This window comes from Saimiri boliviensis, chromosome 13 (assembly GCF_048565385.1).
Source record: "Saimiri boliviensis isolate mSaiBol1 chromosome 13, mSaiBol1.pri, whole genome shotgun sequence".
Lineage (NCBI taxonomy): Eukaryota > Metazoa > Chordata > Mammalia > Primates > Cebidae > Saimiri > Saimiri boliviensis.
This window is the reverse complement of record NC_133461.1, coordinates 107,576,506-107,589,048: the sequence shown is the minus strand read 5'-3', so window position 1 is coordinate 107,589,048 and position 12,543 is coordinate 107,576,506. Positions and strand designations below refer to the sequence as shown.

The 12,543-nt window shown below is 41.7% G+C and overlaps 1 protein-coding gene across 6 annotated transcripts in view; it reads left to right on the top strand.

Moving 5' to 3' along the window:
* Positions 1–12,543, top strand: part of MCPH1 (microcephalin 1) — a 312,577-nt gene that overhangs the window by 158,212 nt on the left and 141,822 nt on the right.

Below are 12,543 nucleotides of genomic sequence, written 5' to 3'. Positions count from 1 at the left end.
GACAGCTGGAGCAGTGTAGGGTGGCAGGCGTTGGCAAGGTCTGTTGGCCCTCCTGACCCACACACAAGGGGGCATGGATTTCTTATTGAACTCTTTTTAAAATCTGTTTTATCGTAAGAGGCTCTGAAAGGAAGAAATTTTATCAGAGTCTTGCGGTCTGTGTACATTCTGATACCTCTCAGAGCTTGAGCCTCTCACCCATATAGGATAAGCTGTTGTGAAATTGAGTGAGACACATAGACACATGGCGTGCACCTGATAAATGCCAGCTGCCACCACAGTGATGATCAGCAACATGGTCACCACGGTTACCTCACAATTACAGGCCACGGGGAAGGAACGCCTCTCTCTGTTTTGACCTTCTCTGACTGCTGTCCTAATAAACAGTGTCTTTTCTGCAAGAACCCTATAGACTTTTGAAACCAACAACTGAAGGTGCTCCAAGGCCCTCATTTTGAGAAGGGGCAAGTGTGTTAGGTAAGGGATTTCCTTGGGCGCTTCCCTTCCACGGCTCCTGGGGCCCTGACTCGAAGCTGACCATCTCAGCCGATGCTGGCTTAGGATTTTAACTCACTTAAAATTGAACTGTGCAGAGAAAGGGCCCTAGTTAAATAGAGAGGGCTGCTTATTCATGATTTTTTTTTTCTGCTTTCTCATGCAGAGACTGTTTATTTCAGTGGTAGCGGTATTTGGGGGTGAAGGAGGGGAAAGGAGAAGTGATGTACCACCAATTCTATGCATTGCAGCTGCAAAGCCTTGCTGGCACGGAACAGGCCAGTTATGTACACATAAACAAATTATATGTATTAAAAGTTGTCCAATTAAAGGAAAATCCCTGTATGAATTTATTGTGTTTGTTATTACCCAGAAGGGAGCCATGCTATACTTGAAAATATGCAGTTGTTATCTGAGGGGATGGTGTTCTGATTAACCTAATTTTTTTTTTTTTTTTTGAGACAGAGTCTCGCAGGGTCGCCCATGCTGGAGTGCAATGGCGCGGTCTCGGCTCACCACAACCTCTGCCTCCTGAGTTCTAGCGATTCTCTTTCCTCAGCTTCCTGAGTAGCTAGGATTACGGGCACCCCACCACCACCACGCCTGGCTAATCCTTGTGTTTTTTGTAGAGCCGGGATTTCACTACGTAGGCCAGGCTTGTCTCAAACTCCCAACCTTGTAATCCTCCTGCCTCGGCCTCCCAAAGGGCTGAGATTACAGGCGTGAGCCACTGCACCCAGCCTTAGTCTTCATGTTTAAACTCCTAACATTTTTGTCTCAATCATCACCACTGTTAAGAACATGTCACTGGAACAGTTAAGTTAGAAATGATTCAGGTCAGGAATTCCTGTCGTTAACAGTTTTTTATATTGAAGTTGGAAAAGTTTATATAAGGAAGTTTAAGAACCTATTCCTTAATAGTTAAAAATAATAAGGAATTGCATATACCCCAGATGTTAAGCATAGATAATTAGCTTGTGGTTGGAATTTGATGGTTTTATGTTATTCAGCAAAATATAATAATGTACTTTCTCAAGTAGCATTTTTACACCAAAATTTCCCATTGAGAAGACCAGTTTGTTTAGGGAATTTTTAAGCTACATCTGTATGTAATAATATTTAGAGATTCCAAAGACTACATAGTCTAATAAAACTCTAATACTTCAACTATCTTCAGACTAATGTTTATAACTATCCAGTGAATAACCAAGAATTGATATCAGCCGGGCGCAGTGGCTCAAGCCTGTAATCCCAACACTTTGGGAGGCCAAGGCGGGTGGATCACGAGGTCGAAAGATTGAGACCATCCTGGTCAACATGGTGAAACCCCGTCTCTACTAAAAATACAAAAAATTAGCTGGGCATGGTGGCACGCTCCTGTAGTCCCAGCTACTCAGGAGGCTGAGGCAGGAGAATTGCCTGAACCCAGGAGGCGGAGGTTGTGGTGAGCCGAGATCGCGCCATTGCACTCCAGCCTGGGTAACAAGAGCGAAACTCCGTCTCAAAAAAAAAAAAAAAAAAAAAAAAGAATTGATATCATCTGTTGATTCCAGAAATTATGGCAGAGAAAATGCTGTCAGGAACCCAGAGAAAATCAGAGGAAATGGTAACTCTTAGGAATTCTGAATCTTTTCTGCTAAGACATGTGGCTGACTGCTTAACCCCGAAATGCCTGCTTAGAAGGTAGTTTGGGGCTGCCTTGTAATGATCCTTTAGTTCCTGCCTTCTTCTGCCATAGAAATAGAACACGCAGAAACTGCATTGCTTACGACTCACACTGAACCTGAAGGGATGAAATTACATGTGATGGTGATGGAGTGTGGTTATGTTAACGCAGTCACGGCAATGTCTGCATGTGTGATAGGAACATGGTGGGCAGCGGAGGTCGGGGGCGTTTAGAAGACAGCATGTCACAGTGGACAGCACTGGAGCCGTTACCACAGAGGCCCTCATGCTTTGTGCAGAATGCAGACATTTTACATACACGTGATGGTCCTTTTCAGTGTCGAAAGGGAATTCACTACCTTACAGAGTGAACATGTGCTTTGAGGTATATAACTCGGAGGCATGGAAGTTAGATCTTTTAACCTGATTAGAGTGACTGGAATTATAACCTTTAATGTGAAATGTAGTGTAGATCTTGATAAGCATCTTTCTGGTGTTCCTGTTAAAAGTAATTATAGTTATAGTTCCTGCAATTGTATAGCATCTTACAGTTTCCAATACCCTTTGCTTGCCATCATCTTATTTGAAACACATAATAATCCTATAGGGTCACTGATGTAGGTAAGAAAACTGGTTATCGTTTCTGAAGATAGGCAGTGATTGTTTCAGCCAGTTAATTAAGGCAAGGGATCACTAAACAATTGTTCTGCAATGATTCCTGCTTTTGTTTATTTTTAAAAGTCACTTATTAAGTGAAAGAAGCCAATCTGAAAAGGCTACATATTGTATGATTCCAATCCTATGACACTCTGGAAAAGGGAAAACGAAAGACAGTGAAAAGTATCAGGGGTTGCCAGGGGTGAGGGGGAAGAAGGGCTTGGCAGGCGAGCTCAGAGGATGCTCAGGGAAGGGAGGCTGCTCTGTGTGATGCTCCAGTGGTGGACTCATGGCTTCAGACATTTGTCCAAACCCACAGAATGTACAGCACCAGATGCGAACAGCAGGCTGTGGGTGATAGTGATGCGACTCTACATGCATCAGTTTTAACAAATGCCCCTCTCTGGTGTAGGACGTTGATCGTAGGGGAGGCTGTGTGTGCCGCGGAGGGGGGATATCGGAACCCTGTGTACTTTTCTCTCGATGTTGCTGTGAACCTAAAACTACCTGAAAAAAGTCATCTTTTAAAAAGTCGTTTACTACATATAAAAAGGAACAAATAAAGCAACAACGAAATGTTATTCTGTAGTTTGAGATTGCACCAGTAAACCTTGACAGCTCTCACTAGGGTCTTCTGATGGTTACATAGTTAAAAGCACATCAGCACCCCCGGAAAATAACTTCAAATGCATCCTGGTCTAATAGTAATTGCATCGACTTCACATGTCAACATTTTTTAAAAAAAAATAGATTTCCTTGAATCTGGTCATGTCCAAGATACGTCTTCTTTTTGTACAGAATGCCTTCATTCAGACTACGGGAGAACACGAACATAGCCCTTTGCTGGAGTTTGGCTAAGTTCCTGAGGCTGGCTTGGGCCAGAAACAAAATCCCTGAAATAGTCTCAATTTTTTTTTTTTTACCTCTTCTTTTTCTTTCTGGTTGGTGGTCTTGGGGCCTCCGAGGCCCCTTATGCAGATGGGAACTGGCAGTTTCCCCGCTCCCTTTTGGCACATCTTGAACAGAAAAGCGAATGTTAGACGGTCCTTATAACGTCCCATGTGATTCAGCCACTCATACTGAGGATGGCCACTGGCTGTGGATTTACAAATAAGACAACTTCATGGTGTATTTTCCCCTTTTGCTGTTGAATATAACTGCTAAGATATGCTTTGGGCAGACAAAATAGAAATCTGTATGTAGCATGTCCAGTGGGATACCATTAGTGACAAGTAGAGGTGAGCCCACAATTCAAGTTTAACCCTCTTCCCTGGAATTTGCCAGAACAGTCATAGTGAAGATGCTAATGTATGTCCTGAAATACTGAGTCCTTCAGACAGGAACATATGGATGGTGTCCAGTAGCCTTGTGATAAGACCGGTATTAGACTAATAGTAGTCTTATCGCCAGATAAACACCAGATTAAGCCACTTGGACAGCCAACATCAAGTTAACAAGAGTGGTAACATGGGAGTCAGTGTGACAAATGCCCAGTTGGTGTGGACTAAATGTGACAGAGTTGAGAAATAGATCCTGCAAGAGCTGGATTTTAAGAAGAGAGAGAGATGGAGAGAGAGAGAGAGAGAGAGAGAGAGAGAGAAAGAGAAGGAAAGGCTGGATGCTTGCTTCCTTTTAAGATTTTGTTTATGTTATCTCCCCCAAAAGCCAATTTTGATTATAATTAATCAGCCCACAGTAAAGGATTCATTCTCTATGAAACTTCATTAACATGATAAAATAATCCATTTCCCAAGACTTCTATATCTTAGTATCTCATCTCCTTAAAAATCTCCATTGTCCATAAAAAAATTATAAAATTACATATTGTTAAATTACAGGTAACAATTTTTTATGTATATTTTTAATTTATTTGCTGATTTTTAAAATATTAAATATCGACTCTGAATATTTTGTGATGGTAAATTGTCAGGTTAATGTAAAGATTCCAAAAAATTATTCACAGATATTTGAAAGGTTGCTCGGAGGGAGAACCAGTCTTGATTTGAGGGAAAGTGATTACCATCAGAGGAGTGCTCTCGGGGATCGGGAGAGTCCCCGGGTTTCAACAAGGTTCTAGATGAAATGCAAAGAGAAAGGTTTTAGCTGTTGGCAGGAGGGGCTCTGGTAAAAGGCTTAGGTCCAGTTCTTAGGAGTTTTTAAATAGGTTTCACATCTTTTGTCTGCTGGTGCAAGGAGGATTATGACAGAACAGAAAGGTGATTTCATGGAGAACTATCTCGTTAAATATTAAAGACAGTCGGCTGGCACACCTGACCTGTAGTCCAGGCAGTGGTGGGCAGAGTTCCTTCCCTTATTTTTAAATCAGACAAAAATCAGTCATTTTAATCCCAACAAATGCTTCAAACTGTTACTCTAAATCACTACCCTTGAATTTTTTTTTTTTTACTGTTTTTATTTACATCAAATCATTCAACTTGACATCATTTTCTTTTTAAGTATTAACGTAATGCAAGTGCCAAACCATTTTTGGTGATCCCATCTGTAGAATGTTACATGGACAGTAACACTCAAATAGTTTTTAAACTCTAATAGTGGGAAGAGAGGGCTACATGGAACTTCCCTGCCACTGAATTTCTTTGGCCTGCCTTTCAAGTGGTGTACTGTGGAATCCAGCACTTCACCCTGTCAACTTTCAGAACAGGACTGTGACTACATGTATGGTTTGTAAGAATATCCATGTATACTTCCTCCTGGTTATAACATAATTTGTGGGGTTTCTTTGTCCTGTTTTTTTTAGGGGGGGTTTCTTTGAGACAGGGTCTCACTGTGTCACCCAAGCTGCAGTACAATGGTGCCATCACGGCTCTCTGCAGCCTCCGCCTCCTGGGTTCAAATGATCCTCTCATCTCACCCTTCTGAGTAGCTGGGACTATAGGCACGCACCGCTACGCGTGGGTGATTTTTATATTTATTTTGGTAGAGGTGGGATTTCCTCATGTTGGCCAGGCTGGTCTTGAACTCCTAACCTCAAGCAATCTACCTGCCTCGGCCCACCAAAGTGCTGGCAATACAGGCATGAGCCACTACACCCAGCCACATAAATTTGCTTTTAGTCTTCTGAACTATTAAATAGTTGTAGCAATTCTACCAATTGCACCAATTCTATTACAAGGTAGAATTTCATGTCATTCCTTTACAAACAAGTTATTCCCAGTTGCTCGTTTTTGTTTGTTGTCTTAGCAGCTTCAGCTTCAGCACCATTCTCACATAGAAGGGCTGGCATCTCACCTGTCTACAGGTGAGAACAAAGCTGTGCTCTCAGCAGCCGGAATCCACCAAGTCTGCTGCAGGGACCTGGTATTTCAGGTCCTGATGCTGGCCTAGGGTGCTCTGCACTTGTCTAAAGATGGGAGTCCCAGCAGGCGATAATTGCTGCCAAGACTAACCAGGGGCATCAACCAGTTACTTCACTTCTCAGGCTTACTTTTTTTTTTTTTTTAATTTTTAATTCAAACAAACTAGAGAGGTAATTTAAAATATGTACTATATAATAAGCACTATATTATATATATACAGTGTTTTTTACATACACATAGGCATTAAATATTAAGAATGGTTATTTCAGAATCTTATAATTAAGCCTAATAGTTATGTCATTCTTTGTATATTCTCTATTTTCTGCAGTATCCATATATTACTTGGGTAATAGGAATAAGAACCGCTCAGAAATAGTTGTGATTGATTTTCCTTTTATAAAAGGGTTTCCGTGTAGTGACTAAGGACATACCCACCCCACAGTCTGACTCCCTTGCGCTGTGGTTAATTTCTCCTTTCATTCATTTATCCTCCTGTGCAGTTCATACCAGCTGCTGCTGCACTGCACATTCTGACCATAGTACAGTATCCCCCGGGGCAAGACTCTTGGGCATTGTCTTTTTTTTTTTTAAGAGACAGGGTCTCACTTTGTTGCCTAGGCTGGAGTGCAATGGTGCAATCATAGTTCACTGCAGCCTCGACCTCCTGGGCACAGGCGGTCCTCCCACCTCAGCCTCCCAAGTAGCTGGGACCACAGCCGTGTGACCTGGTAGAAATTGGATATTACTCTGTTGACCAGGCTGGTCTTGAACTCCTGGCCTCAAAGTGTCCTCCCATCTCGGCCTCCCAAAGCTCTAGGATTACAGTGCAAGCCGCCGTGCCTGACTTCTTCCAGGCACCTAGAAACAACACTGCCTGGACATGTGTAGGCACTCAATAAATATTTTTTGAACAAATAAACAACTTTCATGGCTCCTGCCCGTAACTGGAAACCCCCCAGGAAGGGTGGAAGGGGTCATGGGGTGTTCACTCACTTACGCTAATGAACTGAGAAATAACGCACTTCTGGCCAAATTTGTATTCATTCACACTCCTCCCAGCAGTTTCCTCAGCCTTTTCAGCCCCACGGAAAGTTCTGCTTTTGTCAGAGGCGGGGATACGCGTGCTTCCCTGTGTTTGCCTTACCGCTGGGCAATCCATACAAGGCTGCTGAACTGCAGAGGACATGGGGTTAGTGTGGCCTGTGTTTATAAGGGACTTAAAAAAGCATACAGGTTTGCATCTACCATACCTGCCATACCTGTGTGCTAGAGATATTCCTGGGGCAAAATGAGGCGAGGTGTGGACAGTGCTTTAAAATGATTCAGAGCTACCCCGTTAGGATGTTACTGTTGCTACCTTCGTGATGAATGGCGTGACTGCAAAGTTGAGTGGCTAACTTTATATCCGAATAATTCTAGAATAATGTAAGAGAAAATTCTCATTGTTAGGTTCCTTCAAGTCAAAGTAGGAAGTAGTGAAAAGAGAAGAGGTGCTGGCTGTCTAGATAGTCCTTGTTTAATTAGGGTCGACCTTACCAGTTGCCAGATGAAACCAATTTTAAAGGGCTATCCTATAGAACACATGTATATTTTATATATTTAATATGACATAAGTATGTACACACACACACACACACACACACACACACACACACATATACAGGGAGAGAGAGAATGGTTTGCCTGCCGACTTGTCATTAAGTACCGTAAACATCCTGCAAATTGTGAACAGCTAATTGGAAAACAGTCTGTCCGTGTTCCTGATTCATTGAATGCATCCTCTCGATCTCAACTCCGGAAATCCACAAAACTGTCCAGGCCCTGCTGTCATTTTGTGGCCAGATATGGAAAGATATAAACCACCTCCTTTCTTCCCTGTCAAAACAGTTGTGCCACGTCCTACCCACTTCCGAATTTTGACTGACCCCCTCACAGATGGTGTCTCTGTCTCTCCTACCCCCACCCCCGCAACACACACTTTTAATCCATATATTGCTTTACCTCAAACTTGCAAATTTTGCTTTTTGTTCCTAAATATAATCTTCCCTCCAACCTCTTGTCATGTCATTTGTGGCCTGGAAAAGATCTTGATTACACTCTAATGCCACTGTTTGTGTTTTAAAAAGAAGGAAAGCTGTACATTTCATATTAAATTTGGCACTTTAAATAAAGGGCTGGTACAAATCTCTGTGTGCTTATCTCCAGGAAAGGAATGGAAGACTGGGGAAGGAAAATCTACTTCCCATTTCTACCATTTTAATAGCCTGATTTATGTGTTTTAACCTTGCCCATATCTTACTTTAATAATATTTGTTTTGTTTTTTGAATTGCACCCATCATGGTTTGAACTCTTGTTTTTCAATTTTAAATATGCAAAATTTTAGTTATTTTACCGTGGACCAGCCTGAGCATCTGATCACCACTGATAAGGCCATTATCTTTCTCAAGTTCTGTCTACAATAACTGGCTTACAAATAAACTTAGGGATTAAAACCTGTTTGACAACTATAAAGAGCCACATTGATTAAAATCAAAAGATTTTCAGACTTCAATATTGAAACAGTGCAGATTATCTAGGATCTGAACAGAATGTAAGATTATGGAAATCCATTTCCTACTTCTAGACTCTGCAAGCAAATAATCATCTCCCCATAGTGTGATATCTAAATCGTTAATCCAGTATGTTAGACAACTCCATTTAGTAAACAAAGACTACTTAGCCATAGAAAACAAATGGTATATGTATAATATATAATCCATATATAGTAAACATTTATATGCTGTATAGGCACACATTGTCCTATGTATATACATACTGCATAAGAGATATAGTAAGCTATATTTGTATTTTCCAAACTTAAATATATTGCACCTCTCCTACCATAGTGAAATTGTCTCTTCTTCCTTCCTTACTATAAAGTAATACTAATATATAATGAATAATAGCAGTTTTTTCCCAGCAATCTTAAATAGAAGGTTTAATCAGTTTATCTGAATGCACAAAATTTGTTTCTAACACTGAGCACAATCATATTTCACCACCCAGGATGTAGCCAATGGATACAGTCATGCTTCTCATTTTCCGCTACCGCAGACCAGTGGCTGCGAAAGGGATGGGATTTTTTCTTTCCTCTTACGAACCAAACCCTGGGTTTTATTGTTGTTGTTTTAATATACAGCTAAGGAGTGTTTTGTAGCCACACATGACAACACACACACACACACACACACACACACACACACACACACACCGAGTCCCTAGCAAGGGCAGGGTGGGGCTGGTGGGCTGGGTTCCTCTATGAGCCTCTCACCATCTGTTTCTCCCAGTGACAGCAGTTATGTTTGAAGAGCATAACTGCCTGGTTTCCTATGCATTGATTCATGACTAGTAGCTCTAATATCTTACGAAAAAGACCCATTGTTATTGCTTTTAAAGAAAGAAAAGGATTGCAGTTCACATTTACAGTTTCCACCCTGTTCTTGTGTCGTTTAAAGAAGAAGATGGCAGAGGAAATGTTTGCATACGTAATAGGGATCAGCTTTATTTTTCAAGTCATTCTGTTTTAAAGTGTCTATAGACTTTGCAGTTGTTTATAGGTATGAGACATTCATCAGTGTGAAATAGTTATTTCCTTTCCATATTTCCTCTTATCAAGAAAAAAAATCCCGTTGGTCTCCTAGAAAAACACAATCCATTTTGCTAAATTATTTGTGAGTTTTTATAGAGTGTGTTTAATATCACCAGGGCACAGGTTGAGACTATTTGCAGGATTAGCAGGAGAGACGTGGCATGATTGGTCTTTGGGCCACTGCGGGGTGTTTGGTGTGCTAGCGAACATGAATTTATCTTATCCTTGTTTAACTACTACGCAGCAAGTGAGCTGTCCTGCATTGTTCCATTCATCTTCCTGAGTTCATTCAGAAGCCTGACACTTCCTTTGCCAGACAGATTAAAGGGGCAGCGTGGGACCTTTTGATGATTTGAAACCTGCTTTCTCTCAGTCTAAGCTCCTTAGGCTATGCTGACCACTCAGAGGTTGAACTACTATTAATTTGCCCTAAAATGAACCAGAAACTTGGTCTTAATTTCCTTCCTGAGAAGTGTTTCAATTTACTAAAAGTATACGGATTTTGTAGTGCGTTGTTTTTCAGACTTTTTATTTTTAGTGCTGATCCAGGAGAGAAAGGAGATACGGAAACATTTTTTTTATGTAAAACAGTGAAAAACCCAGAATCGTGCCGCTGCTTTGTGTGCTAATCAAATCCGTGGGCGTTAGGTTGTAATGGTGACCCTTTAACTGTGCGGTTTATCTATGATTCCCTTTTATATTATTTTCTTCCTCATGAGAAAATCAGTGTTTATTATCACAGGTGACAGAACACAGAGGTGAAAAACAAACAGAGAGGTTACATGTAATCACTTTAAGTGGGTTTCATCTTTGCCTTATGTTTTCATTCCCAAGCCAGAAGCCTGTAAACCAAGTGAGGGCGCAGACCGCCCTTCTCAGGCGCATGTTGCTGAGCTAGGCCGGGAGGGCAGGTGTGGAGCCGGCGAAAAGATAAACATTGAGTCACTCCTGGTGAAACGGTATTTAGCTAGAGAGCCGAAGACGGACTTTTGAAATACCATTGTGCTGCTACTGCTCAAATATTGACTAAGTGAACCTGGAAAGGAGGAAATTTGGGCCACCTAACATAGAATTCCTTGTCTTTTTCTGTCTTTAAATGCTATCTCAAAAACCCAAGAGAAGGGGTAGTTTACCTAAGAAAGAAATAGGAGCTTTGCTTAGGGAGTTTCAGATATACCTAATGTAGGCTTAATTTAGCAAATACAATTGACCAGCCTTGCATTTGGCAAAGGATTCTTTTCTGTATCGTGGCTCTTTATTATAGGAGATGACTTGCCAGTCGGGCAGCTTAGAAGATTTACTGCAAGGCGTCTTTCATCTCTCACAGTGACTCTGTAACCCCGGCTGATGTGGGAAGGCTATTAAACGTCACCATTGACAAAGAAATAGGAAGTTCACGTTAAGCAGGTATTTAGGATATAGTTTGCCTTCCGCGTCTTCCAGCCTGCGTTGCTGCATACTTTCTAAGCTTAACATAGTTACTTACACAGCTATGAATTTTAGGAGATGTTTAAAAGCACACCACAGTGACCTGGGAAAGGAGAGAAACTTACTGAAGCACTTAGCCAGGAGCTTAAAGAGACATTGCTGGTGAGTTTTAGATGACATGAATATACATTTGATAGGTCAGCTGGGTACATTTTTGTTGTTTTAATGACTCCTCTTGACACCGTTACAGTGGTGCTGGGAACATTCATTCACATTCATTCATTTAGGCTCACGGCTCGCATAATAACTCGGCCGTTTCCTCTCTGAAGGTAGGGGGGTAATGAGAAGCACAGAAGAGGGTCCAAGATCCATTCTGAGATTCAGATAAGATGTCCTAACAAAAAGCTGATGGCAAAATGAAAGAGTGAAAACATAATTGTGCTTTTCTAGGGTAACATGTTAAATGAGGCTCACCAACTTTTAAAAGACTTTATGTAGTTTTAAATAATCACATCCCTTGCCACGTAAGCATTGTGATGTCACGGCATCAGCATGCCACTTAATGATTAATTTATGCATTTTGTTTAATCTTCCTTTAGAATATATGGAGTCCACATAAAGAAAAGTCCAGGGTCATTTGGGTTTTCAATGGTTTTGTATAAATAGCTCCCGTGTTCACACGTGAAAAAAAAATTATCTGTGAAAGAAAAAGCTTTCAATATCCTATTTTGGTTACGTCTCCATAAAAAGCCTAGGAAGCAGCGGGATCATCTGTGAGAAACAGTGGAATCACCCAAGAACCAGAACAAACTGTCAGACCGTCCTGCCGTGGCATGACTTGAACATAACCGTCCCACGTGGGGACGCATTCCACACGGGGGCTGCGGTGCCGAACACTTTCCGGACGCTTGGGAAAACTGCCCCTGTTTACAGACGGCAAGCCCTTAGCCGTAGAGCCCTGAGAATCTGAGCAACATAAGGCCTGCTTTATTTAATTTCCTCTCGTTTACCAAGAGTCACAACCTACTTTAGTAAATAAATTCAGGAAATTGGTAAAGCCCTTCACTCCATCCGTTCTGTCCCGGTCATCAGCAGGGCTGTCACGGTCTTCCTGGCTCGCTGGCTGCCGTGCCTCACAGCCTTCCCTCACTCGCCTGCAATCAGCCGAGCGCCTCCCTGGTGATGGGTCTTACCCAGCTTCAGCGATGTAAACAAACAGAACGGCACACAAGTTGTGCAGGAGTGCATTTCCTCTACTTTGTTAGTAAAGATCTGCAACTTAAAGGATTTTTCTGTATTGACCCTGGCGTTCCTTCCAAATAATTATTTTCACCCCGGGACTACCCACACAC